Here is a 27,162-nt window from a genome sequence, read left to right as displayed (position 1 = left end):
ACCCGTGACCCCTGCATTGGCAGGCAGATTCTTAACCACTGCGCCACCAGGGAAGCCCTATTTAAGTATTTTTAATATGCTTATTTATAGACCTAATTTGTTGTATACATGCTGGTCTTCATAAGGGGCCTCATTACCTGTTCTGCAGCCTTGATTCAAATAGAGAATTCTTCATCATAAAATTTTGTGCCTGGTGAGGAGGGCCGGAAATCAGTTTACTTGATGAAGCTTTTTCTCAGTGACCTGACCTCTGGCCTCTCTGCCAAATATGAGACAGCCTGTGTCATCTTTAAATTAGTTCTGTCTTTATGTACCTACATGATTTCTACCCCAAACCATCCATTCATATGAGAGTCTTTATACTGGCATAAGCATTAACAGGTTTATGCCCATTTCCCTGAAAGTAAAATGAACATCATGTGATATCTTCATTTTCCTGCTGTGTATTCATCTAGAACATGTTATTTTGGTGTGTATGGATGTGGACTTATTTAAGCTATTCCCTATAAACTGAACCATGAATCCTTATAATTTGCACTAAGAACTGAGCCCAAGTAATGCATTTTTATTGCACAATCAACTCCCCCTAATTTAGAAAAATATATTGTGTATCAACTGAAATTAGATCTGTGTTTAATTATTTACAAAACCATTCTAATTCAAAGAAAATTTGAATATATCTTATTTTGCAGCATGATTTCATTTTTTAAATACAAGTCATAGATAAAAGAGGCTGCAAGAGGACATCATTGAGATCTGGGAGAAAAATAAAACAGACCTAGAGGGTCTACCCTTTCTCACCGGGAACCACCTGAGGACACTGCAGCAGTTATAGTAAACCCTGAATCTTCCTATATTGAGTGTTCTGACAGGTTTTCCTTTACTTTTACCTTCTCAGAAATCCTTGGTGGGAATCATTATTCAATTTACTCTCTGTGTTCAGGATTTATGCCTCTTGAAGAGTTCTAACCCCAGTGTTTCTGAGAAAAGAACGGACTGTCATAGCTTTGGGAAGTTGCCAGGGAAAAACTAACCCCTCAGACAATTATTTTATCTTTATTATCCTTTTACTGTACATGTGATACATCATTCATCAGTTTCTAAGCATATTCATTATAAATGCTGTAATCACATTTTAAAGGTAAACAGTGTTTATCAAATTATCAAATCACTATCCACTCTAAGTCAGCACTGATTTTTAACCATAAACCTGTGCTCTGCAGGGGAATGTGTGTTTATTTTTTGTCCTACTATCTGTCCAAAGGCTGAGAGCTACCCCCATGTCCCATTGAGTTATTCCCTGTGTTTCAGGCCATCCCGCATAATAAAATAATCTTAATTTGGTAGTGTTGGTTCTATCGCAAGATATGTTTTAATTCTGTGCAGTAGCTAATTTTGCTTTTCTGGACTTTTCTGAATATCTGTGATGTTCAGGCATTTCATGTTCAGAATATGTGAGCGTCTTAATTGACTTGCTTTTACTGCTTTACATAGCAGTATGAGCTCAATGAATACTTGTTTGATTGAATGGCAGCGATGCAAGGTGAGACTGATGGATTATACAATTTTGTGTGAGTTATCAGAAATTCTTAGATTTCTTGATTCCTCTTTGCCTATTTTTGATAATAATGGTAGCAGAGACAGTGTTAAGTCCATGGAGAAGGTAGAATAGATGATGATGTGTTTGTGTGTGTGTGTGTGTGTGTGTATTTGTGTGTGTCTCGGTGTGTGTACTTATGTGCATATGTCGGCATGTATTTATCTGTATGTAGGTAAGAGTGGGGATAAAGAAGTAGTGAGAATTGCTGAAAAAATAGATAAAAATTTCCCACTGTGTTCTGGAAATTGTTTTAAGCCATTTAGGCCATTTGATTTTTCCTTTATCCCTCAAGACACATTTATTAAGCATCTGCTAATAATAGCAGGAACTATACAGAGCCCTGGAGACAGCCTCAGAGAACTTAGTCTAGTGGAAGAGAAAGCAGGGATATATGTGGTCGAGGCTTTGGTAAAAGCAGGGTTCCCAGGTCAAGGCACAAAATAAGGCCTCCATACTAGAGTGGAATTCAAGAAGGCTTTCAAGAAGTGAGTCTTGGGTTTAGTCTTGAAGTTTAAGAAGGAGGTCACTTGACAGAGAAGGGAGGAAGGGGGGCTTTATGCAAAGGAAACAGCAGACATGACTGGTTGATGAATACAGCTTTCATTTCTTCTTGGGGGATGGGGAGAAACATTTTGAACTTAAGATGTCACACTAGGTGCCTGTTTTAGAATTGGTTCATTAATAATGTTAAATTCTTTCGTATGGGTAGATAATCTAACAATACAAAGAGCAAAACTGTTGCCACTGAATTTTCTGTGGTTCTTATTATTTAACTTGCAACTAGGAATTTATAGACAGTTTGAGTATGTGGTTCTTTTTAAATTGAAGTATAATTGACGTACATTATTATATTAGTTTCATGTGTATAACGTAGTGATTTGACATTTGTATACATTGTGAGATGGTCACCACAATAAGTCTAGTTACCATCTGTCACCATACAAAGTTCATACAATATTACTGACTATATTCCGCATGCTGTCCATTACATCCCCATGACTTATTTATTTTATAACTGGAAGTTTGTCCTTCTTGCTCCCTTTTACCCAGTTAGCCCCCTGCCCAACCCTCCTTCCTCTGACAACCATATGGTTCTTGAATTATGATTATTTACCAAAAATTCCCTATATATTTCCCCCCAATTTTTTCTTGTCATATTAATTTGTTTCCAATCTTAATTTTTCCCATTCTTACAATATGTAATCTATATCTTGGAATCCAGAGGAACATCTTAGAAATATTAATTAGCATTGAAGATATAAAAAATCCAAAGGAAGTTCTGCATAAGGATAGACTTTAGAGGAAAATAGTTGGCTATCCATTGTCTTTTTAGCTATGCATTCCGTAGATCACACAGATAACCTACCTCAGCAGCCTGTTGTAGTTGGGAGAAAGTGAGCATTGGAATCAGATGGGCCCAGTGTCACATCCTCAAAATGTCACTTATCAGTCATGACCTAAGAGAAATTTCTGAATCTTTTGATTCTCAATTTCCTTGACTATGAAATGAACACACTAAAACTAACTTTGTAGGAGAGGCTGTTAGAGACAGTGTTACAAAGTACCTCATAAGGGCCCAAGAAATAGTAGCTATCCTTATTGGAAGTTTCATCTAGGAATGCAAACTATGTATTTGGTCAAATCTTTATTATAAAAATAAGGATTTCATACCATCTAAATTGAGCTAGATATACCTCCATCTGAATCTACTGGAAAAGAGATTATGGCCTCTCTAACTGGCTTTCAGAACCAGAAATTCAGATTTTTCTAATGTACCCAGTGTATTTCATTGCTCTAGCTGTGAATGTTTTACTCGTTCTCTCTTTAGGATTACTTTCTTGTAGAATATAACCATTGTTGAATTGCCCACTAAGCAGATTTCAGGCTATTGTGTGCATGCTAAATGCCCCAGCAGCCTTGAGATGCATGCATGGGCACACATACGTGTGTACTTTGCTTTCATAAAAAAGGTCAACTCTGAACAAATTAACCAGAAATATACTATTAGACGCTCTATAAAGATGTAGGTTAATTTCAGCATGGGCAGCATTTTTTCTTTTGATGTATAGTGTTTTTATTTTGAAATCTACACTGTGGGGAGAAAGTAAGGAGCCCCAAATCTTTTCACTGCGTGGGGACTTGAAAGATTTTATTCCCACCCTCAGGATGATAGGTATAAACTTAATTAGGAAGTATTATAGCTCCAAGTGTATAGTTCTTCAACAGTTTTATTTCAGAAATGGAAAAAGCACAACCATCTGTCTTTCAGTTATTTGCCATTTGTGTAATATTTAACAGTTTTCAAATAAAACTCTAAGCAGCAGGATATTAAGATGCAGTAGAATCAATGAAATGTAGACCGCAAAATGTTAAAGCCCTATAAGAATTTAAGAATCAGCTGGGTATAGGAGTTGTCAAAATATTTTAGCATAAAACCCTTTCTTCAAATGAAGGAGGATATAGGAGCCCACCAAGCCATTTTGGTAAGAGTACATAGATGCTTACTGAGGGTAGTGGGGTCCCCAGGAGCCTGACGCCTCTTCCTTGATTGCCCCCTACCCAGCCTGCCAGACTCTGGGGAGGTTCTTGGAAGCAGAGTTTGTAACTACTGGTTTAATATAAGCCCCAGCTGAGAAACCTGACACCCAGAAAACTTTATGCCAATATGGCTAAACTCTGAGTGTTTCTGTCTTTGGGAGCTGCGTTTTGAATTAATTTGGCAAACTCGTATCAGAAAGCAGTGTTCAGAGGGCATTGTCAACTTTATTGGGGTAGTTCATCTGAGAGAAGCAAAGCATTGTGTCAGAGTCATTCCAAGCCCATGTTCATGTTTGTGTGAGGGAAAAGATAAGCAACAGCATTTGTTAGTTCTGTGGTGGCAAAACACAAGTAGGTGATTTTTGAATAAACTGTGATGGATTAAAAGCCAAGAGTTTTTAATCCTGGTGGTTTTCCTATTTCTTTAACCCCTCAGGTTGGAGCTAAATAAATCCTCCTCCTTTTTTTTTTCTTTTTTTTTCTTTTTTGCGGTACGCGGGTCTCTCACTGTTGTGGCCTTTCCCGTTGTGGAGCACAGGCTCCGGACGTGCAGGCTCAGTGGCCATGGCTCAGGGGCCCAGCCGCTCCGCAGCATGTGGGATCCTCCAGGACCGGAGCACGAACCCGTGTCCCCTGTATCGGTAGGCGGACTCTCAACCACTGCGCCACCAGGGAAGCCCTCCTCCTCCTTTTTTAATCTTTGCATGTTAATAACATTCAGATTGTGATGCAGTAAATATCCAAAACAGCCCCAAATTAATTGTAAACCAAAGCATTAGAATACATCCATTTGAAAAGTGAATGCTTTTTCTGATTCATTATAGCGTCTTGTTAGGTGATTGAATAAATTCAGTTTTATGCTACCCAGGAGAAATGTTTTACTTAATTTTACATAGCCACATATTATGTTGGACGTGAACTATAATTTAGATGACGACAATGGTACTGATTCACCCTGAATTAGTATAAGTTACTTTTCTAGTACTTGGGATGGATTTGTGTTTAGCCACTCTCTTTTCTTCCCAAATCTCTTTTGCTCTTGTGGTAAGATGTTGAGAAGTCTCAGGCCTGGGCTGTGTCTTTGAAGCACAATAAAAGGTAATTGGCAAAGAGAGGATTGAACCTGTGACCTTGCTTCCACTACAGCATGACCTAATCAATTGAGAAAACTCCCGGCCACAGCTTTTCTTTTGAGGGTTTTCCTCTCTTTACTGCCATATAACTGATGTTTGTTAGCTTGTGACTCAACTCAGCTGTCACCAATTACTCCTACCCTTTTAATCCCACGTGGTATGCTTGCACATGAGGCGCTTAGTAAAATTTATTGAGTCAATTAGTGAATGGAGACATGAGGTCTCTGACCAGTTTGTAAGCATCAGTTATTCCTTTGAGGAATATAGTGATATTATGGTCACATTTCAAAGGCTGCCTCAGATTATCCTAGGTATTGTACTTATTATTGAGCTGTGTCTTCCTTGTCCCCCAAAGCCTATATCTACCTTGGCCATTTTGGTTTTATATGTTGGCCTTTGTAAATATATATTTTCTAACATATATTTTGTAGGCAAGATAATGAGATGGTGTGGGTATATATCTGCATGTATCTATGCTTACATGTGGGTGAACATGTAATATATGTATCTGCATATGCACATATATGGAGAGAGGGGCATCTAACTATGAATAAATTTGTTCTGCCGTGGACAGAGCAACCGATTGCAATTTCAAGGATTATTTTTATAACTCAACTGAGAAATTTCAGATTGTTATTACTCATTGCTAGTCTTATTATTTAGGATGCAAATCCATGTTGAAACCTCCAAATTTCCAGTTTGCGTTTTGTCCCTTTACCTGTAACTGTGTTTGCTTCTTTATAGTAGGAGAAAACAGGCAAAGCTAATTGTGGCTTTAAAATATTAAATCCCAGTAGAGACTTGAATGTCCAATATTTTTTCCTACAAGAAAAACCTATCTTAGTTTATGCAAATCAGTATTTAAATTGGCAATGTTTTAATTGCCCTGTTTCTTCTTACAAAATTTCCCTAAAGGTATTTGTTTTTTAATTTGTAGATGGCAGAAATTCACTACACTAAATTCACTACAAACTAAGGCTAAGAACCCTTATACCCTGGAGCAAAATTATACAGGAAGGATTGTGTGGGTCTGAGATGGAAACGCTGAGAGATGCCTTCATGGTGAGACCCACTGCAGGTGGTGGGCATGCCATCTGCCTCTGTACATGGTGCAATGGAGAATTCTTGGACTTGTTACAAGGATGTGATGTAGAAAACTCTTCTGATTTCTAAGGTCCTTAGTATTTGTGTAGAGAAGTGGCGTCTAAGGTCTAGAATCTAGTGGCCTGGGAGGTCCCTCAGGTGCTTGGGAGTAGATGGTTTGCCTCAGCCATGGCGCTCACTCTATTTTATGATGCAGCCTTCCTTCCATGGAAGATTTTATTAGGTTCCACTAATTGAGACATGTTGTTACAACTCTGGTCGTAGAAGGCTGAGTGGTCTCATTAATAAGACTATTGATGGTAGCACAAGCTACCTGATTGAGTTTAAGATACAGGCTTCCGGCCTTGAGTTTCTTGTGGTTTTACTAACTCTTTGTTCTTTTTCTAAGCGTAACACAAAAATCTGAAGCCATAAATAGCAGATGAATTCCACCATGTTAAAATAAAAATTTTAAAAATTCTGCAGGGCAAAACCCCTATGAGAAAAGTTAAAAACCAAACTGGGGAAAAAATATTTGCAGCTCATATCATAGAGAAGAGATAAATTCCCTAATGCTGGGTCTGTAACTACAGCCCCAAGGCCAAGTCCAGCCTGCTTTTGTAAATCAAGTTTTATCAGGACTTGATTTACACACCCATCCGTTTGCATCTTGTTTGGGGCTGATTTCACCTTACGGTGGCAGAGTTGAGCAGTTGCAACAGAGACCATATGGCACACAAAGCCAAAAATATTTACTGTCTGGCCCTTTACAGAAAATGTTTGCCCCCCCTTCCTCTAATGAATAATGAGTTCCTACAGCTACCACTCAATATAAAAAAGACCGACTACTAGATAGAAAAGTAGGCAAGGGGTTGTATGTTAATATCTCAGCAAAAAAACACAAAAACAGCAAACAGTTTTCAAATGAGGAGACATAGATTAAGGGGCAAAGGGAATGCACAAGGCAGGATGAGACACTCACAGACCAGCAAGGGCAAGAAGCCATTACCATCCCTTGGATTGAAGGCACAAAGAGAGATAGTGTTACCGGAACTCAGTGAGAACCACGGCAGAGGATGACGGATTGCCCAAAGGGAGTATGGAGGCATAACCATAAGAAACATGGTATTGGAATGAGACAGAAATGGGAAAGAAACACGCTGACGCCTCTCTCCTCCCACCTTCCGGTCCCCTCCTGGTGCCTCCTGGTTACTGAACCCCACCAGGCAAGGGAGGCCAGGTGATGCTGTCCTCCGGAGTCAGCCTCCTGGGGGCACAGATGAAAAGGTCCTCAGCTTATTCATAATAGGAGCAGTGTAAGGGAAATCGACACTGAAATGTCCTTTTTTACCAATCAGATTGGCAAAGGGCAAGGTGTTTGCTAGTACCCTGTGTTAGCAAGGGTACAGGGAAACAAGCTGTGTATGTGTGTGTGTGTGTGTGTGTGTGTGTGTGTGTGTACACATTATCTCTCAGATTACAAATGCTTATGCCCTTTGACCCAGCAATTACACTTCTATGAATTTTTCCAATAGATACTTCAGCAAATACATGAAGTAACATATGTATAAGGCTATTCAGTACAGCCTTGTTTGTAACATGAAAAGAACGAAAATAACCTAACATCTACCAATAGACGGGTTATATAAATTAAGCTGTATCTGTTCAGTGGAATACTAAGAAGTCATAAAAAAGAATGAGGGAGCTCTTTATGTCCTCATATGAAATTAAATCTAAGTTATATTGTTAAGCATGAAGAGAAAATGAAAATAGGGTGTGTAGTATATGCCCATTTGTGTAAAAATTAGGAAAGAAAAGAATACATAAACATTTTGTTACATATGCACAAAATTTAAAAACCCATGAACTGATAAAATTGGATGCCTCTGGAGAGGGGCGTGCTGGGGGCAGGGAGACCTTTTATGTGTTTTTGAACCTTTTCAATTTTGATTCATGTCAGTGTATGTACCTTTTTTTTTTTTAAGAGTGGCTTTATTGCTTTGTCAGGCAAAGGGGGGCACAGCAGGCTCCTGCCCTCGAAAACTATGTGTCCTCTACCTATTTAAAAATAAAGTAAGAATAATCTTGTGGACCAGTTAGTTGCAGTCTTAGATAGCTTTCATCTGAAAATTTAATTTAGGAGAATCTCAAAATTCTAGTCCCCAACTTGTGACTTCTGATAATTTCACAAACAAGATCTGAGAAGCTGATTGGCAGATCCAGTGTGATGTGCTGGCTCCTAAGGCTTCAGTGAGGTTGCTTTGTCTCCTCAGCCCAGTTTCGCTGGCCAGTTGGGCTTGGTCCCTGGTACTGCCTCTTAAATCTTTGTTTTCCTCAGCATGCTTGAAATCAATAACACTATTTTTTTTTTTTTTTTTTTTTGCGGTATGCGGGCCTCTCACTGTTGCAGCCTCTCCCGTTGCGGAGCACAGGCTCCAGACGCGCAGGCCCAGCGGCCATGGCCCACAGGCCCAGCTGCTCCGCGGCACGCGGGATCCTCCCGGACCGGGGCACGAACCCATGTCCCCTGCATCGGCAGGCGGACTCTCAACCACTGCGCCACCAGGGAAAGCCCAACACTATTTATTTTTTAAAATGTTCTCTATCATTGGGCTTTCAACTAATTCATCCTGCCCCCATCTATTGGTCTGATTTATTGAGGTTTTTCTGTGCATGTGTTGTCTCTCTTTAAGATAGATGTATGCTTTAGTTGTTTGGAGCTGCATCTTTTGAATATTTATTTTGACATGGAGAAAATTTTGGATTATCAACAAGTAAACATTTGGACAATCAGAGGATCAAAATATAGGAACAAATCTGGATTTCTCAAATCTGTCTCCTTTTATTTATTTATTTTTTTCTGGGCAGTATTTGCCTGAAGTGGAAAGAACTGAATATGGATGAGCGCATGTTGCAAACGAATTTTCAACTGTAATTGCCTCGCAGTACGAAAATAGGCAGAGAAAGTAGATTGAGAATATAGGCAATCAGAGATGAGATTCTTACACCTGCCAGATACCGTGTAGCACACAAGCATCCACAGAGAAATTGAAATGCTGCTGTCTTGAGACAAGAGGTTCCAATTAATGTGATTCGGAGGCATCTGTCCGATAGCTCACCTCATGAAATGACAGTACTGTCCTGAAGTCGGAGTCAGTCAAAAGGCTCATTTAGTGAGTGGCACAGGAGTCATCCCGGGAACTTTGCTGTAGGCTGTGACCCTCATTCCCTTCCATTTATTTCAACTCAGGACCAGCGGCTTACAGGGAACTCTACTAGCTGGAAGGCTTGGAACAAGATGGCATTTATACAATAAATGCTATTCTGAAAACATATGTCCCTCAAATACATGGCTATGGAGTAGGGGTTTAACAAAACAAATTGCAAGGTTTTGATCACTGAAATACAGGTATGTTTACCACCTTAATTTTGGCATGAAAAAGATTTGGACAGTGTGTAGAGCATTTCAGGCCCTAATTTAGAATTGAAGAGTTCAGACAGGGCGCCTGGTAATTATATATCCCGAGGCAGTGAACTGGAGGAAAAGGGGTGGGAATGTTTGTACTGCCAAAGACTTTGCTTCTCATTTTATTTTTGAGGCTAGAACACTATGATGCTTCATCCTCTTGCACGTGCCTTTGTGTGTGTTTTCCGTTGCCTGTGTTGTACTTAGGAGCTTCATCCAAGCTAATTTATATAGCAAGGATCAGGCAAAGGGGCTAGAGATCTCTGGGAAAGGTGGGATTACTTTGCAACATCAGCAAAGTACTAAGGATGGCTGCAGTCCTTCAGGAGGCCAAGGTCACGTACCAGGTGCATGGTACCTGGTACAACCAGCAGTACCAGGAGTGGCACTACGTGAAATCGGCAGCGTCCTGCTTAGACATGCCCCGCCCCCTCCCAGCCACATGCCCAGATCCCCAGACCATGCTCACCTCCCTTCTTGGCAGGTGTGTTGCACTGATGGTCTGTTCCCCACTTACTTGTTCTCTGACTCTTCGTGTGTGAGACTTTTCCTTCCTTAAGTAGAAGTGAACTCTTGAGCATGTGAAACCAGGTTTTATCCTTTCCATTTTCTTTCTTCAGTGTCTGTAACAGAACATACACATTGATTTTCGGCCATGGTTTTTCTCTTTTGACAGTGGCTCTTAGCCAACTGAATCAAAATCCTCTGCCGCCTGCCCCACTATTCACATTTTTGTTAAAAAACTTGGTGGTTTCTGAATTGTACAGTTTTGCTCTGGGAATTGGACTGATTCTGTTTGGTATGAAATAATACACATTTTCCTGAAAGTCTGGATTTACAGAAATAAAGGCCAAGAAAGGTTGCAAACAATCAATAATACAATAATTATTAGACCGTTTTCATGGAGTTACATTTTCATTTGATCTGCAAACAAAAATCCACCAGAACACACATTCTAACTGTGAACAACTTCCTAGTGGAAAGAAATGAACATTTAGTGAGTCTCTGTTTTTGCCAAGAATTGGCCATGCTAGGAGATTTAATAATATTTAATAATTATGTAATTATTGTTTAAGTTTTTTTTTTTTTTTTGTGGTATGCGGGCCTCTCACTGTTGTGGCCTCTCCCGTTGCGGAGCACAGGCTCCGGACGCACAGGCTCAGTGGCCATGGCTCACCGGCCCAGCCGCTCTGCGGCATGTGGGATCTTCCTGGAGCGGGGCACGAACCCATGTCCCCTGCATCGGCAGGCGGACTCTCAACCACTGCGCCACCAGGGAAGCCCTAAGTATTGTTTAATTCCATATATTTCTTAATCTTTGTAGTGATCTTCTGAAATATGCATTATTATTTTTAAAATTTCTTTTAATTAAACCTTTTATTTTGAGATAACTGTAGATTCACATGTAGTTGTCATAAATTATACGAGAGATCTCTGTGTTTTTTACCTAGTTTCCTCCAGGGATAACATCTTACAAAACTATAGTACAGTATCACAACCAGAACATTGACGTTACTACAGCCAAGAAACAGCATTTCGGGACTTCCCTGGTGGTGCAGTGGTTAAGAATCCGCCTGCCAATGCAGGGGACATGGGTTCGAGCCCTGGTCCAGGAAGATCCCACATGCCGTGGAGCAACTAAGACCATGTGCCACATCTACCGAGCCTGCGCTTTAGAGCCTGCAAGCCACAACTACTGAGCACTTGTTCCATAACTACTGAATCCCGTGCGCTTAGAGCCCGTGCTCCACAACAAGAGAAGCCACTGCAATGAGAAGCACGCACACCGCAACGAAGAGTAGCCCCCGCTCGCCACAACTAGAGAAAGCCTGCGGGCAGCAACGAAGACCCAATGCAGCCAAAAATAAATAACAAATAAATAAATTTGTTAAAAAAAAGAAAGAAACAGCATTTCATCACCACAAGAATCCCTTGAATGTTGCCCTTTTATAGCTTCATCCGTTTTCTTTCCACAACCCCTCTTTAACCCAAACAATGACTAACCTGTACTCCATTTCTATAATTTTATCATTTCAAGAACATTGTATAAATAGAAACATATATTATGTAACCTTTTAGATTGTTTTTTTTCACTTAGCATAATTCTCTGAAGATTCATCCAGATTGTTGTGTGTGTTAACTTCCTTGTCTATTACTAAGTAGTATTCCATTTATTACTAAGTAGTTTAACCTTTCACCCAATGAAGGACATCTGGGTTGCTTCCAGTTTCTGGCTGTTACAAATAAGGATGCTATAAAAATTCACGCACAGGTTTTTATGGAAACATAAGTTTTCATTTCTCTGGGATAAATGCTCAGGAGAACAGTTGCCAGGCTGTATGGTAGTTGCACGTTTTGTAGGAAACTTGCAGTGATCCTCTAAAGTACGCATCATCTTTGTTTATTACAACTACTACTAGTATTAATTATTTACAGATGAGGAAACTGAAGCTCAGAGGAGTTAGTTGACTTGCCCTAGCTTACGTAGCTAGTAAGTAGCAGAGCTATGACTTGAACTCATGTCTGTCTGACTCTCCAAATCCCTACCTTTTCCAGTCAAGGACTCTAATACAGTACGTAGTCTTTACATGTAACAGTGTTTGGAACGGAAGACTGAGGATGCTGTTTCCACCTGACCTTGGATCCCTAAAAATGAGGAAGTGATTTAATGGTTATGCTACTGTACATGAGAGCAGACAGCAAGTATCAGTACAGAAGATGCCACAGTCCATGATAGACATCATTATATTAAAGCTCCTAGCATTTCAACGCAAAGGCAGCAACTTTTACAATCCCTGCTTTGCTGAAGGGTTGAAGGACTTGTGCAGTGAATCAAGGGCAGAGCCAGGGCTCAGATGGATATAAACTCTCCGTCCCTCTTCCGTCTGGTTGCCGTCTCTCTTTCAGCTTGTACATCCTTCAGTGCTGGGGCAGGCAGCTGGTGACTAGTGATCCTCAGAAAGGCAGATGCCATCAATTATTGCTGTGTTTGTGGGAAAGATGTGAGTGGAAGAAGGAGGGAGGGGAGTGAGACAGTTCCAGGTGCGGGGTGATCTGATCGTGGCGGGTACTGAAACTCTGACAGTGTTTATGGTTGTTAGATGCACTGTGGGGAACTGCAGCCCTTTCCTGTAATCTAAAGGGTTATTTCTGGATGACATCTTTTTTTTTCTTTTTTTTTTTTTTGGCGTCAGGCACTGCCTTTTTTTAACTTTTTATTTTGCAAAGTTGCAAACATAGTACAGAGTTCCTAAATATTCTTCACCTTGTTTCTCCTAAGGTTAACATCTTACATATATATTGAAGCCAGAAAATTAACATTAATACAGTACTGTTAACTAATCACTTTATTTGAATATTGCCTGTTTTCCACTGTCTTTTTTTCTTGTCCATGATCTGGGTGACATCTTGACAGGAAACTGTCCTTTGGGAGAAGAGTGCTTACTCAGTGTGCCTGACCAACAGTTAATTATTAATACTTCATGCTCTGGATAAGTAGAGTGATGTTACCTGGGCGTCTGTTATGAAACTATTGGTACTTTGCTTTCTTTCTTTCTGATAAAAAGGAGGAAGTTTTATTAAGCAGTTTCAAAAACTTGCAGCCTCAAAATTGCACATTGCTGCAAGAGTGAAAGGGTCTTTTCCACATAACTTTAGAGCCTGTGTAATTTATAGTATTACAGGAAATACCCCTTTTTTTCAGAGATTTTAAACAAAGGCCGGGTGGTTATAACTGCTTTCTGCCACCTAAATAATGTTTCTGAATTAAAATGGCTGATTTCAGTTTAGTCCCTGCAGACTATGATGAAACTGGAATGAAAATGACCTGATTTTATGTTCACAGCAGTGAAGCCTTTTGAAATCAGCTTCTTCCACACTTAACATCTTTGTAACCTGAAATAATGTTTATTTCCAGAGGTCAACATTATTTCTGTTATAATAACAGATTTTCTCAGTTAATTCTTCACTCAGTTTCATATCTCAATATTTACTATATAATAAATACATAAATGAGATTCCAGGGTGGTCTGAGCTCTTTTCTCGGCAGATAGGTAATTTGCCACCAGGATTGTTTAGTGTGATCTATTGTAGTGACTATCACGCCCATGATGATGAGGACCCTATATCATAGAGTCATAAAATACTATTGCTAGAAGCCTATAGGAGAAAACAAACCTTTATGTGTAAGGAAGTTCCTTACCTGGAGTGTGATCACCTGTTTAATTTTGTCTGGGAATGAGAAACTTACACTGCATCCATGATTTTCAAACAGCATTCCGGCGAAGCAGCCCTGTCGTCTCCCCACAAACACTGACATGTGCGTGCACCAACCCCCACATCCCAAACACATACACACGTCTTCCTCCCGTCACATCAGATCACTTTTATTTTGAGATTCTGTGTTTTGGGGGGTTTATGTAATGTGTTGGTTGATGTAAGGGTTCCACTGCAAAACAGTTTGAAAATTATAGTCAAGATGCTTTATGAGGTTTCTTAGGGCTCCGTCATCGATGATACGTAGTAAATGACACATAATTTGTGTGTGGGTACGCCCTTATCTCCTGTGTGACAAGTTTGGCAACAATGGAACTTTGAAGAAGCTTATAAGCTTTTTTCAAAGACTGCTTAAGTGGATTGGCCATCTAGAATATGATGTAGAGTGCTGTAAGTATCTGCTTGATTTTGCATGTCCTATAAGATTCTGATTTTTACCTATATGATTAATCTAGATGTACTTAAAAAAAAAAAAAAACAACCTGTCTTCTCCCAAAGATAAACAGAAAAACTACAATTTTGTTAGGCAAGTGTGTGTTTCGGGGTTCTGTGGTTAAACTATGTATATCCTATAGATAAACAGATAATTAATTTTAAAGTACTTATTTAATTGAGAGTACATGATCTAAGAGTTCCTTATTACCTCTTCTGTAGAACTTAGGGAAGGTTAGAAGGACTCTGTGTTTTTGAGGAAAGGGCAGCCTTATTCCTGGGACAGGGCTCCCTTTCGAACACTTGGGGCTTAAAGTTTATAGCTCCTTCGTTCATTGAAATTGCTGTTGCTCCGTCTTCGTTACATCACCGTGTCCATTCATTCTCTCTCTATCCACCCATCTACCTACCCACCTATAATGTAATCATAAATCTACTCAGGTGACAAAAAGGAGAAATTATACTCACTGTCTTTATCAAGATGGTATACTGCTAAGCTTCAGGCAGGCCCAAGTCCCTCTCTCTCCAAGGGCTCTGAGTCTTGGAGAGTCTGTGTCCTCTCTGTGGGTTAGGCCAGCAGAGTGTACAGGATACCTAGCCAGACTTTTCTGAGCTATAGGCTCAGACCTAACATTATCCTCTTCATGACTCAGTGAGTTAATTCCAGAGACCTGACCTGTGTAGTCACTGGCACTGCTTTTTGGTTTATAGAGGGTTGTTAGGAGGAATCTGTTTGGCAAACATTTGGATGGAGGGGACAGATCCTTTCTGATGGCGCTCTTACATTCAAGGTGATCTGTTCTATTTCTTTATTTGTTTTCCTCTTGGATCAGATCTGTCATAATTTCCTTTTTAGACGCTGTCCATCAATATAGTCTTTAGCATTTTGTTGTTCAGACAGAGATGATACTGAGGTTCTCCTTTTTCTGGAAAAAGGCTAAGCTATATTGTGTATCTATTACTGTGTCCGAGATTCCTATTTTCTCACCTCCATATCACTTCACAGAAGGCAGAACATGGTGTGATGTGGTTGAAAAAATACTGAACTGTGATACGAGACCTGATTTTAGTTCAAGTTCACTCCTAGATGACCTGGCCAAGACATTTGACTGTCTGTCAACTTGATGATCTCTGTAGTTTCTCATTTTATCTCCTCTCACCTAGTACAGTGGTAGTCATACGTATAGTAATTTAAAGGAGTTAATCTGTCATTATTCTCTATTTATTTTTGCTAAATGACCACTATTTACCATCCACAAAGTTCTCTCTGAAATAATAGCTAACAGCTACTCGGTTTGTACTAAGAACCAGGCACTGTTTTAAAGCGCTTTACATGAATTAACTCATGTGATCCTTAGAATAATCCTGTGAAGGGGATTCTAGTAGTTTCCTCATTTACACGATGAAGAAACTTAGCTCCAGAGAGGTTAAATAACTTGCCCACGATGAATAACTAAAAAGTGGAGAGCCAGGGTCTGCACTCATGCAGTTTAACTCCTGAGCATGTTGTCTCTTTTCTTCTATGTTATCTGCTTCTCTTTGTCTCAAAGTGAAAGCCACAGCTTCATTTTCCAAACAAGACCAGGACCTGAATGAAGTGAAGCAGCCCGTTCTCAGCATCATCCTATACACTGAAAAGAAAAAAACATGTAGCCTTTTTTCTTGACAATTCTAAAATAGTAACGACTTTGGAAAATGACAAAGTATGACCCTTTTCTAGTGAAAACCATCAGGGAAAAAGAGGAAAATGATTCAGGCAGCTTCACTTGGTCATTTTCACAGATTCAACTTTCTCTTATCGTATCTGAATTCCGTAATCTAGTAATAAGACACATTTGATTTATCAGTGAGAGCTTGCTATATTGTCTAATCTTCTGTTTTTTAGTTGCTAATTTTAAAGGACCACAGTTCTTCCTGGACTCATATTCTAACAAAGCTTTCCATCAGAGCTCTCAGCATATCATTTCTTGAGACTCTGATCAGTGGTTAGCAAGTTTGCTTTTTAAGTAGGTGCGTCTTTAATTCCCATTACTTGTGTGTCCTAGCTGTTTTCATTCACCACTACACTCAGTCCAAGACAATTACCCAGTGAGTTTGAGAGGAGCAAAAATCGGCCTGTGTCCTAGGCGGAGAGGCAACCCTGGCTGGGAATTTTAGACAGTGGGTTGGTAGAGAAGTAGAGAGGTATACTTTATTGCTGCTGTAAAAATTCCTGGGCTAGCAAGTGGCCTCACTCTTCCTAAATTATGTCCTACTGTCCTAATGTGAAAAAAAAGCAGAAAATTCTTCACAGAATTAAAATTTAGATAAGAAAATCTAGAGTTAAGGTTGTTATGATTGCTGTTTACTACTGCGATGTGGGATCACCCTGGCACCATGAAAAGTGTAAAAGTGAAAGCCTTGTATCACCTTGTCACTCCTCATTTTCCAAGGGGATCCATGTTACAATTTGGTACGTATCCCTGCAGACCTTTCATGTGCACTTGCGTGCGTGCACACACACACACCCACGCAGAGACGTGTGCACACACACACAGAGGTATGCGACTTACATGCATCTACAGCTTGCAACAATGACTCGAGATCATCTTTATATGCTAACAGATACAGACCTATCCTTTTTTTAATGGTCACATACATAGCATAATAGTAATGTATAATAATGATTGCTAACATTTGTTGAGCTCTTACTCTGTGTCCGGTATTGTACTAAACCCTTTACGTACAGATGAGGAAATCAAGATTCAGAGAGGTTTAGTAACTGGCCCAAGGTCACGCAGTCAGGATGTGGTGGAACCAGGATTTAAACCAAGGCTGCGTGGCCCCAGAATCCACGTGTGCACTGTAATTCACGTTACCAACCCCCTGCTAACGGACTTTGGTCTCTCGTTTTTCACTATGACAAATATTTCTCTAGTGAACATCTTTGTATATAGATGTGTGTGAAATATTTCTCTTTGATATGTACCTTTTTTTTTTTTTTTTTGCGGTATGCGGGCCTCTCACTGTTGTGGCCTCTCCCGTTGCGGAGCACAGGCTCAGCGGCCATGGCTCACGGGCCCAGCCGCTCCGCGGCATGTGGGATCTTCCCAGACCGGGGCTCGAACCCGTGTCCCCTGCATCAGCAGGCAGACTCTCAACCACTGTGCCACCAGGGAAGCCCGATATGTACCTTTTGATGTTTGAGAGCCAACCTCTTTTTTTTTTTTTTTTTTAAATGATATTGACTTGTGCAAAGAGGTTACAGTCTATCTCCAGAGGGGCTGATGCCTTAAGCATAGCAATGTATCATCATCAATGAATTTCAATCCTTTTGTTGTATTATTAGATTTTTATTTATCTAATACAAGGCCTACGAGTCTTTGGCTGTGTTCAGTGGTAATGGCTCTCAGTTGCTGCTGGAATCCATGTTTTCAACTATCAGTGTCATTCAAAGCCTAGGAGAGGAAACCCTGATTATCTAACAGTTTGGGGTACTTACTCGTCAGGAGTCAAATCTTCAAAGAGGTCCCCTGCAGAATATTGAAGTAATACAACACTTCCAAAGTGAGGTACTGATGTCTTATGTCTTTCAGTACCACACTGAAAAGTGCAGTTTCATTTTTCCACTTTCCATTTGAATGGGTTTAGATTTGCTAAAAAAAAAAAAAAAAGAATAAAAAATAAACAAAACTTGGCCTGTGAATTTTTTGCCTGTATGGCTGAGAAAGCAACAGAATCGTAAAGCTGAGATAGCTTTTCATCAATACAGTGATTCATTACTACATCGGAGAATATTGGGGCTGATCAATAATACAATGACTGATAAGTGAATTTTCTGCCTCCCAAGAAGCATCTCCTGTACCTTTCTTCCCTCATAGCTACCCGACAGATCCTTATACTAGATCGGGTGGCTGGTTGGCCAGGCAGGTGTCTTTGTGGTTGTAGGACTCCAGATCCATAGGCGGCAGTCCTTCCGCGCATAGGCTTCAGTCCACACTCTGTTGTCTGACCACAGGCTGCCCTGTAGCAAGGGCTTGTGGGATAGTGTGGGTAGATCCGAAGTCAGAACATGCTATCCTACCACAGGAGGATTAACTCTGGACACTTCCCATCATGATGGAGTTATGTTTTGCACTGAGATAGAAAGACATAGTGGAATTCTGTACCCATGTCACGAGCCTTCAGAGCTCCTCTGTCTTCACTGAACTCTGCTGATGGCAGAAAGGGCAGCAGCAGGGTCTTCCCAGTCTTTGCCCCAGATGGAGAGAGAAGGTGATAGAGAGGCCTTTCATCAGCATTTGGGGAGATGCGCTCCGTTTTTTCTTTTTCTCGGATAATCTGGTGACTACTTTGTGATAGTCACATGTTTCTGCCATAGGCGTTGAGAATAGTTGCTTGTCATCTTAACAAAGCAAATGATGTTCTCTTTAGCTTTTATTTCTGCAATCAAACTTGCCATTGATTCAGACAAACCTATAAAGATTTGTACTGGCAACTATGTAAACGTGCTCATGCAGTTAGGCCTTATAAAAAAGGGGCTCTCTGGGTTTCATGCTATAATGAATGTTGAAGTTTCAGATTCAATCAAAAATAAAAGTTGAAGAAAGTTTTTTCTTTTCGCCATTACAAAGTAACATTCCTTTTAGCATATAACTTAATGAACCTAAAAGAGAAACCATAATGCTGTGAGGAGGGTGGAAATCAGAGAGGCAGAATAGTGGTTGATACTTTGTTTCTAATCAGGCTTTCTGATTTCAATCCTGGTTCTGACCTAGAAAAAGTTATTTGAACCCCTGGGCTTCAGTTTCCTTATCTATAAAATGGGACTAATAATTATAATAATAGTATCTATTTCATAGGTTGTCATGGGATTGAGTTGACACATGTAAAGCATCTAGAATAGTATGTCACACCATAGAAAACCCTCAATTCAATAAATGTTAGCTACTATTATGATTGTTGTTATTATTAAATAATAATTATTTGTCATTTTCACAGGCTATTTTCTTGTAACAAGTCAGGGAAGGGACAAACCATTTAAAATAGAGTGGTTAAAAATTTGAACAAAAGCTAGGGTTAGTGACTGTAGGAGAGGAGACAGAAGTTACAGAATTTCTAGGCTTTTAACCTACGTAGTAGGCTAAGAAGAATTCTCTTCATTGTGTAAGTTCCCACAGCTCCTTAGGGAATCAAGACCACAAGAAGCCTCTCTATCGAGTTTAGCAGTTTCTCACTGGAAATCACAGTTTCTGAAAATACTGTTTAACCTGTGGTACTTTTTTAAAGGTATTATGTTGAAGAAAAGGGATTCAGCATAGATTTTTGTTTGGCAGTTAGCCTCTCGATAAGTCTTATTGGCGTCAGCACTCTGCTCCATTCCTGTGCAGTGGTGGCAGAAAGTAGATGTCAAATCTGTCAGGAGGATAGGATTATGTTCGGATGGATCTGGGACAAAGACATTGCTCTGATTGGGTAGAGGAGCTCATGAAATCCCTTGGTTCTAAGAACTGCATACTTGTGAAAATGATAGTAAACTGTTCTGGCAGGCCAGTAACGATTCTATAAGCAAGAAGATACATGCTGTGTATGTGAAGAGAAAAATGTTTTGAAATCTCCTTTCTTTCTAATATATCTATATATCTTGTTAAATTTCTTTTTTTCCCCCCTTGGCTTTATTGAGGTATAGTTGACTCTTGTTTTATTTCTTCCTGTTATTCTGCTGTATAAATATTTTCTTTCAAGGACCTGAGTTCCAAGAAAGCAAGGATTTTATTTTTAACACTGCTCTTTTTTTTTAAATATATATGTTTATTAGTATTTCTTTTAGTACTTGCCAATATCCTTGGCATTATAGAATTTGAAAAAATTAAATTATTCATTTCCTTCCTTTTTTGTGGCCATTTATGATAGAGCAAATGTACCCAGATAATCAATATGAATTCTTGACAATATAGCAAACACAGATTCAAGACTTAATGGAGCAGGTGAATGTCTATGTCAAGACCTCAGCTAAGAAAATCCTTTGTGGAAATAATAATAACAGCTCTTCTTTTTTTTTTTTTACAATGACTTTGGATTATAAGAGGCTCTGTGACCAATATTTATAAATCAAATTTAGAGAAAGCCATTGTCTACATTAAAGATAGTTCCGGGCTTCCCTGGTGGCGCAGTGGTTGAGAGTCCGCCTGCCGATGCAGGGGGCGCGGGTTCGTGCCCCGGTCCGGGAGGATCCCACATGCCGCAGAGCGGCTGGGCCCGTGAGCCATGGCCGCTGAGCCTGCGCGTCCGGAGCCTGTGCTCCACAACGGGAGAGGCCACAGCGGTGAGAGGCCCGCGTACCGCAAAAAGAAAAAAAGAAAAAAAAAAAATACTTCCCTTTTTAGTCTTTCTTCTCCAATATCTTGTTTTGGAAGAAATCAGAAGACTACCTATAAGCAGTGGAGAGAGTATAGAGCAGGGTTTTTCAACCTTGGCACTGTTGACGTTTAATTCTTGGTTGTAGGCCGTCCTGTGCGTTGTAGGATGATTAGCAACGTCCCTGGCTTCAACTTACTAGATGCCAATCACACTCCCCCTCCCCAGGTGACAACAATCAAAAATGTCTCCAGGCATTGCCAGATGTCCCCTATGGGACACTGGAATAGAGAATCACAGAAATGCCAAAAACTCAGGAAAAAAGTGGGACTCAGAGGCAGTAGAAAAGCAACAAGGGGTTCAGATTTTCTAAGTCAACAAAATAAAAGTTCTTGTTAAAAAGTAAAAGAAATTAAGAACTAAAGAAGACATCAGGAAATTATTTGCAACAGTTAAGCCAAAAAATTAACTACCTTTACCATACAAAGATCCTACGCTAATCCACAGGAAATTGACAAAGATCCATTTGAAGAAACAGGCAAAGCACGTGAAACCATTTTCACACCGAAATGTAACGGCAGACATGAAGTGTTCAAACTCATATATAAAACTCATAATGTCTCTTGTCCTCAGTGTTTCTCCGTAGTTCAGTGTAAAAGTTATTAGATGAAGCAGAGCAAATTAGGGGCCTTGGTTAGGAAAGGGTCCCGGGAGAGGGGAGAGCTACAGTGGCCCAGAGCCAAGTGTCAGAACTCAGGGGAAGTGAGGAGAACATTCACAAGTTCATGTCGGAGCAGGACCTGGGGAGAGCGACAGAGGCATGACAGAGGCATGGAGAGGGAGGAAACTGGAATGAACTCTGTTCATTGAAGGTATTGGTGTGAACTCATGATATTAAGTAGAAAGAGAGAGACGGAGAAATAGACATGGATGTAAATCATTGTGTTATGTGAGCAGTGCTACCTAGTGCACACCTAGTCCTAGACCTTGGTTTCTAAGCACTGTCTACACTTAAAAGTGTTCCTTGGTCAAATGGCTGATACTAGGGCTGAGACAGAGAAAGTAGATGAGCCTGGAATATCTTGTAAGGAAGTGCTCAGAGAAAAGTAGGGAATACATCAAAAGGACACAGGAGCAAGCTTAAAGCGGCTCCCACTAGCCAAATCTGGAGCAGTTTGAACATCAAAAATAATGATAGCAATAGATTATAACCCGTTGAATAAAATGGGCATTCATGATCCCCTACTGATCTAAATAAATCAATGCTTAAAGGCTGAGTTTGATGAGAAATGGGATATTCGTTGCATAGTCTCAAAGTAACTCCTCTACCCTCGAATACTAATTAATTACAAAGGGAAAATGAATGACTTCACAGTGGAGAAGCCTGGCAAGACACCACCTTAGCCAAGTGATCAAAGTTAATAGCATCGGTAATAGGACTGATTGAACTTAGGTACCACCTGAGAGGCTATAATGAGAAGAACACAGCATCATTTCTGTGATAGTCTAGTCAAAGGTGCATAACCTGAATCTAATCATGAAGAAACATCAAGCAAACCCAGAGTGAGGGACATTCTACAAAATATCTGGCCTCTAATCTTCAAAAGGGTCCAAGTCATGAAAGTTAAGGAAATGTATGCTTTGAACTGGATCCTTTTGCCATAGGAGTCGTTACGGAATGATTGGCGAACCTGAAATAGAGTCTAAGGATTAGATGGCGTTAATGTGCCAGGGTTAATTTCCTAATTTTCATGGCTCTGTTGTAGGACAATGTTGTCGTGTACAGGAAATACCCAGTTTGGTGGGGATGAGGCAGCTACCTCTCAAAGGGTTCAGAACAAATAAATTGTCCTGTTTTTGCAACTTTAAGTTTGATATTCTTTTGAAATAAAAAAATTAAATAACAAAATTAAAAATGGCAGTGCTGGTAGTCTCGTACCTTGCTGATATAACCCTTTGGATAGCAGATTAACAGTATGTATCAAAAGCCTTAAATGTTCATATCCTGACTGATATCTGGTATTCTATACTATGGAAAGAAAGGGGAAAAAAATGGAAAGATACTTGTATTATAGTGTTAAGTGGAAAAGTTCTATTAATAAGCAGTACATACCGTGGGTTCTTTACTGTGTACAAAAATATCATTAAAAGACTGGAAACGACCCCTCACCATTATTCTTAGTGTTAACCCCTCACGGCAGCTCTGAATGGCCACGCGTTGGCTCAGCTGTTTTCCCATTACTTTGTTTTTTCAGTATGTATTTTTATTTCCATTAAGGTAGTTCCGTTTCCTCGTATTTGTTTTTCTTTTACCTTAGCGAGCTTACTGTCCACCCCCGCATCCCCACTCCATCTTCATCTCAGCCTATCCCTGCCCCCTTCTTGCATCTCACTGAGGACAGCATTTCATCTGTTTCCCGCGTTGAAACACTTTCAAACGCGTGCTCTTATTCTGTGACTTTAGTGTTACGTTCTCTTTCCCTTGTACTGTATAGACCCGTGTTCATGCTTTTCTCTTTCTAACCTGCATCTGCCGGTAGACAGACAGGATGGCCCAGCCATGAGCAGCGCAAGACGCCCGCTTTTCATGTGAGCAGGGGTAATTGCTTGGGCTTCTGATGGTTAGATTTCAAAATGCCAGCCAGTTAGAAGCTCGAACACTCATTCACTGGTGCTGACCTCAAAGGGAACTCCCCTCAGATTGTTGAGTAAAGAATCTTCTCTCATCTTTAGTTGATATGTACTGTGGCTAGAGTCTATGCTTTTTCAGGGGTATTTTAATAGGAAATTAAAAGGAGATACCTACTGAAGTCCAGAAGGCCTCATCTGCTATAAACAAATAATCCTTTTAAAATATTCACAATAGCCTTACAAAGGATTTGTTATGTTATCATTGAACAGTGGAAAAGCAGGGTTTAGAGAGGTTAATGATATGACTGGTTAACCAGCTAGTAAGTGGTAGAGTCAGGAGTAAGCCCCGTACCTCTTCGTTCAAAGTTCATGCTGTTTCATGAAACCCCAGTTCCTCCAGAAAGCACAAATGTTGTTACCTGATCACCAGGAAATCATATGGGCAAAACTTTACAGTTTGTTACTTAGGACACGTACTTTCTCTTCATGACAAAGTTGCTAATGAAAGCCAAATTTCTATAATGCTTTTGAATTCTAGGAGATATGCATTCTTCTCTCTTTTTTTTTTTTGTATTTATAGATAATATTAATAAGATAGTGTAAACTGTACACCAGAAGGCTTCTCAGGTTCTCTGTTCTCGGAAAGCAAGAGTATGGACATTTGATACTATATAACAGAGGCAGCACGACAAAAGCACATTACTTTTTTGCAGTACAGCCTATGATTTTCCTTGTAATTCCTCTTACCCACTCATCCATTTTTACACAAATAAACTTTTTAGTACTTCTGCAGCTAAACATGCCAAACTGTCTCTTACCTGGCATGTCCCTTTAGGCTTATGACTTGCCCATCCGTTGTTTTGATCTCAGCCTTGCTTCATTGGCAAGATTTCCATTGTTAACTTGTCCTAATAAAAAAAAAAGCAACCCACAAACTCAAAATTAAATAAATTTAATATATCAAACCAATAACTGTTACATTATAGTCTAGAAATCGTATAGTAACTGCTGCTACATAATAAAATTGTGCGTGTGAATAAAGAAGTGAGCCATAGGTGTTGAATGAGATTCTTTGACATAACAATTTTCTCATATTTAAAGCAGACACAAAAAGCCTATGAAATGTAATCTGTCTTCTTGACACATTCGAGAACAGTCCTGAATTCTGTGTTTTCCTTGTAGGAATACAATTTGTGTACCTATTTGTTCCTTCTAAACATTAAGCATGCTCTTTTGGTGCAGAAGAGTGAAGACAAGAGCTTATGAAAAATGGACAGTAGAGTGTTTCTTCTTGAAGTGAATTAATTAACAGACTTCTCAGGTCCTAGATTTCTCAGGCATTTGCCTAGAATGTGCCCCAGCACCTTATGACGCTGCCCTTCTCTTGTGCGCGTGTCAGGGGTGGGTGGAGATATACATGTCTATAGTAATTGAAGATCAGAACAAACGTGATGGAACCTATTTCCCTTCTGCTTCTTCCCTGCCGTGGTGTGTCCTTGAGGGACATTACACCTGTGTGTAGATGATTGTGTGGGGAGGGGCACGAGTATGGGAGGGTGGCAATTGGTAAAACTGCAGTTACGCAAATTCCAACGTTTCCCTACTCGTGTTTGCATTTACCACATAGGAACATATGTACACGCTGTCGATAGAGGTGACTACAAAAACTGTTGATGCCTCCTGGAAGGTGAAATCGCAAACTGCAAAGGTTTCTTGCCAGGGAAGATGTAGCAATGGCAGTGCCACCTGTTGTTTAAATCAGGGAACAGCTTCAAGTTCTGTTGCACAAATATGGGGGCAAACGCTAGGCTCGATCACTGGGGAGTTTTTCTCTTGTCTCCTCATGGGGAAACTCCAACGCTTCATGTACAATCTCGTGCATTCCTTATAAAGTAGGCTATCAAATATGGTTTTTCACAGTGTATGGGAAGATAATTTAAATTGAAAACATGCATCGGCCCTTGTTTACGTTGTGCGATTTTCAACACTCTCTTCCACATGGTGAAGCTTAAGGCGCTCCCTTTTGGTGCTTTTTCCCTTAAGAAAACAGAAACAAAAGAGGAATTTCTCTTCCTTACAGCTGCTAATGATGGATGGGATGAAAAAGTAGGATAGTGCTTGAGACTGCTATCGCGTCCTGTCATCCAGCAAGCAGCTCATCCACAGTTCGTGACGGCCACTACTGGTTGCTTGTACTACTGTCCATACATGGACTCATTTGGGTTATCAGATGACTTGCCATTACTGTGCGTTCATCCTTCTGCGGGGAAAACAGTATAGCTCTTGAGGGCGTTAAGAGCTGGTGTTAAGTGTATGTAGTGGAGCAAATGTGAACTTCGTAGGAGGAGTTTCTGGCAGATGGTGTGTGATCATGTAGGTTTCAGACCACTTGAATTGCAAGAGACCAATGCCCGCTGTACACATTTACCGTGGTATAATTCAGTGGCTTTCACAGAGTGAAAGAACTCTATGTTTAGAAACGGGTAGCTTAGGTCAGAAGGCAACACAAGGCCAGGTGAAGGACATAACCTTATTGGATTCTAGTCTCTGAGGCTGTTGCTGTTCTTTAGACCATTTCTTTTTTTTTCTTTTTTGCAGTACGCAGGCCTCTCACTGATGTGGCCTCTCCCGTTGCGGAGCACAGGCTCCGGACGCGCAGGCTCAGCGGCCATGGCTCACGGGCCCAGCCGCTCCGCGGCATGTGGGATCTTCCCGGACCGGGGCACGAACCCGTGTCCCCTGCATCGGCAGGCGGACTCTCAACCACTGTGCCACCAGGGAAGCCCCTAGACCATTTCTTAACCTTCTAAATTGTAGGGAGCTTGTACTGGAGCCTGGGGGAGTGGGGATTCCCACCCACAGGATAGACAGTGGCCTAAGTGGCTTTCTGAATTCTCCCCCTTCCTCATACTCCTTTTCTAAAATTTTCAGACATATGGGCCAGACGTGTAGTGCTCACTTTCTGACCCTGCTAAACCACTAGTGGTAAACTTTAAGTTGTCTTATTGAGGATTGACACCAACCAGTGGCGTTCATATTGGCTTTTTAAGCTCAAGAAAGCCAAAACTCAGGCAGAGTAGTAAAGAAAGAAAATGGAGAAACAGTAATAGATGGGAGACAGTAGACATTTGAGGGCTACTTCTTAAACTTGGGTAAGTTCTTAAGCTCTTAGGGCCTTTATTTCCTTGTCTCTAAAATGGGCAGTTCAAGTCCAATCAGATAAGAAGATTTTGAGGTTTCTTGTACCTATGTGTTTGTATTTGGAATTTGTCTTACAATATGCCATTAGATATATAAATTTACAATACTATTTAAAATGCAGATTTCTAGTCCAGTTGCAATATTGGGCTTTACTTTCCCTGGATTACGTGTGGTGACAGGATAACCTCTCCAGACCTCTTCTAGCCTCATGATTCTGGGAGAAAGTTACGTGTTTTCCGTGACAGAAATTCACCAAAGTTTTCCTAGAAGATTCACAGATAAACTAGGATAAACACAGCTTTCCTTGGGGAAACGCCGTCTTCCCTTAACCCTCTTCAGCCTGATATTCTTGGCCTTTAATACATAGTAAATAGATGACATACATTTTATATCCAATGCCTCGTAACAGCTATTTTGGGAAGTTATTTTAGACCTCCAGACCTTAAGCATGGCTAAGATTTTTTTTT

General features: G+C 40.3%; 1 protein-coding gene across 4 annotated transcripts in view; it reads left to right on the top strand.

Moving 5' to 3' along the window:
- SMYD3 (SET and MYND domain containing 3) overlaps positions 1-27,162 on the top strand; it is a 714,589-nt gene that overhangs the window by 464,721 nt on the left and 222,706 nt on the right. The gene's annotated exons all lie outside the window — the stretch shown is intronic.

The sequence above is a fragment of the Pseudorca crassidens genome, chromosome 2 (assembly GCF_039906515.1).
Source record: "Pseudorca crassidens isolate mPseCra1 chromosome 2, mPseCra1.hap1, whole genome shotgun sequence".
NCBI classification, from domain to species: Eukaryota; Metazoa; Chordata; class Mammalia; order Artiodactyla; family Delphinidae; genus Pseudorca; species Pseudorca crassidens.
This window is presented reverse-complemented; position numbering and strand designations above follow the sequence as displayed.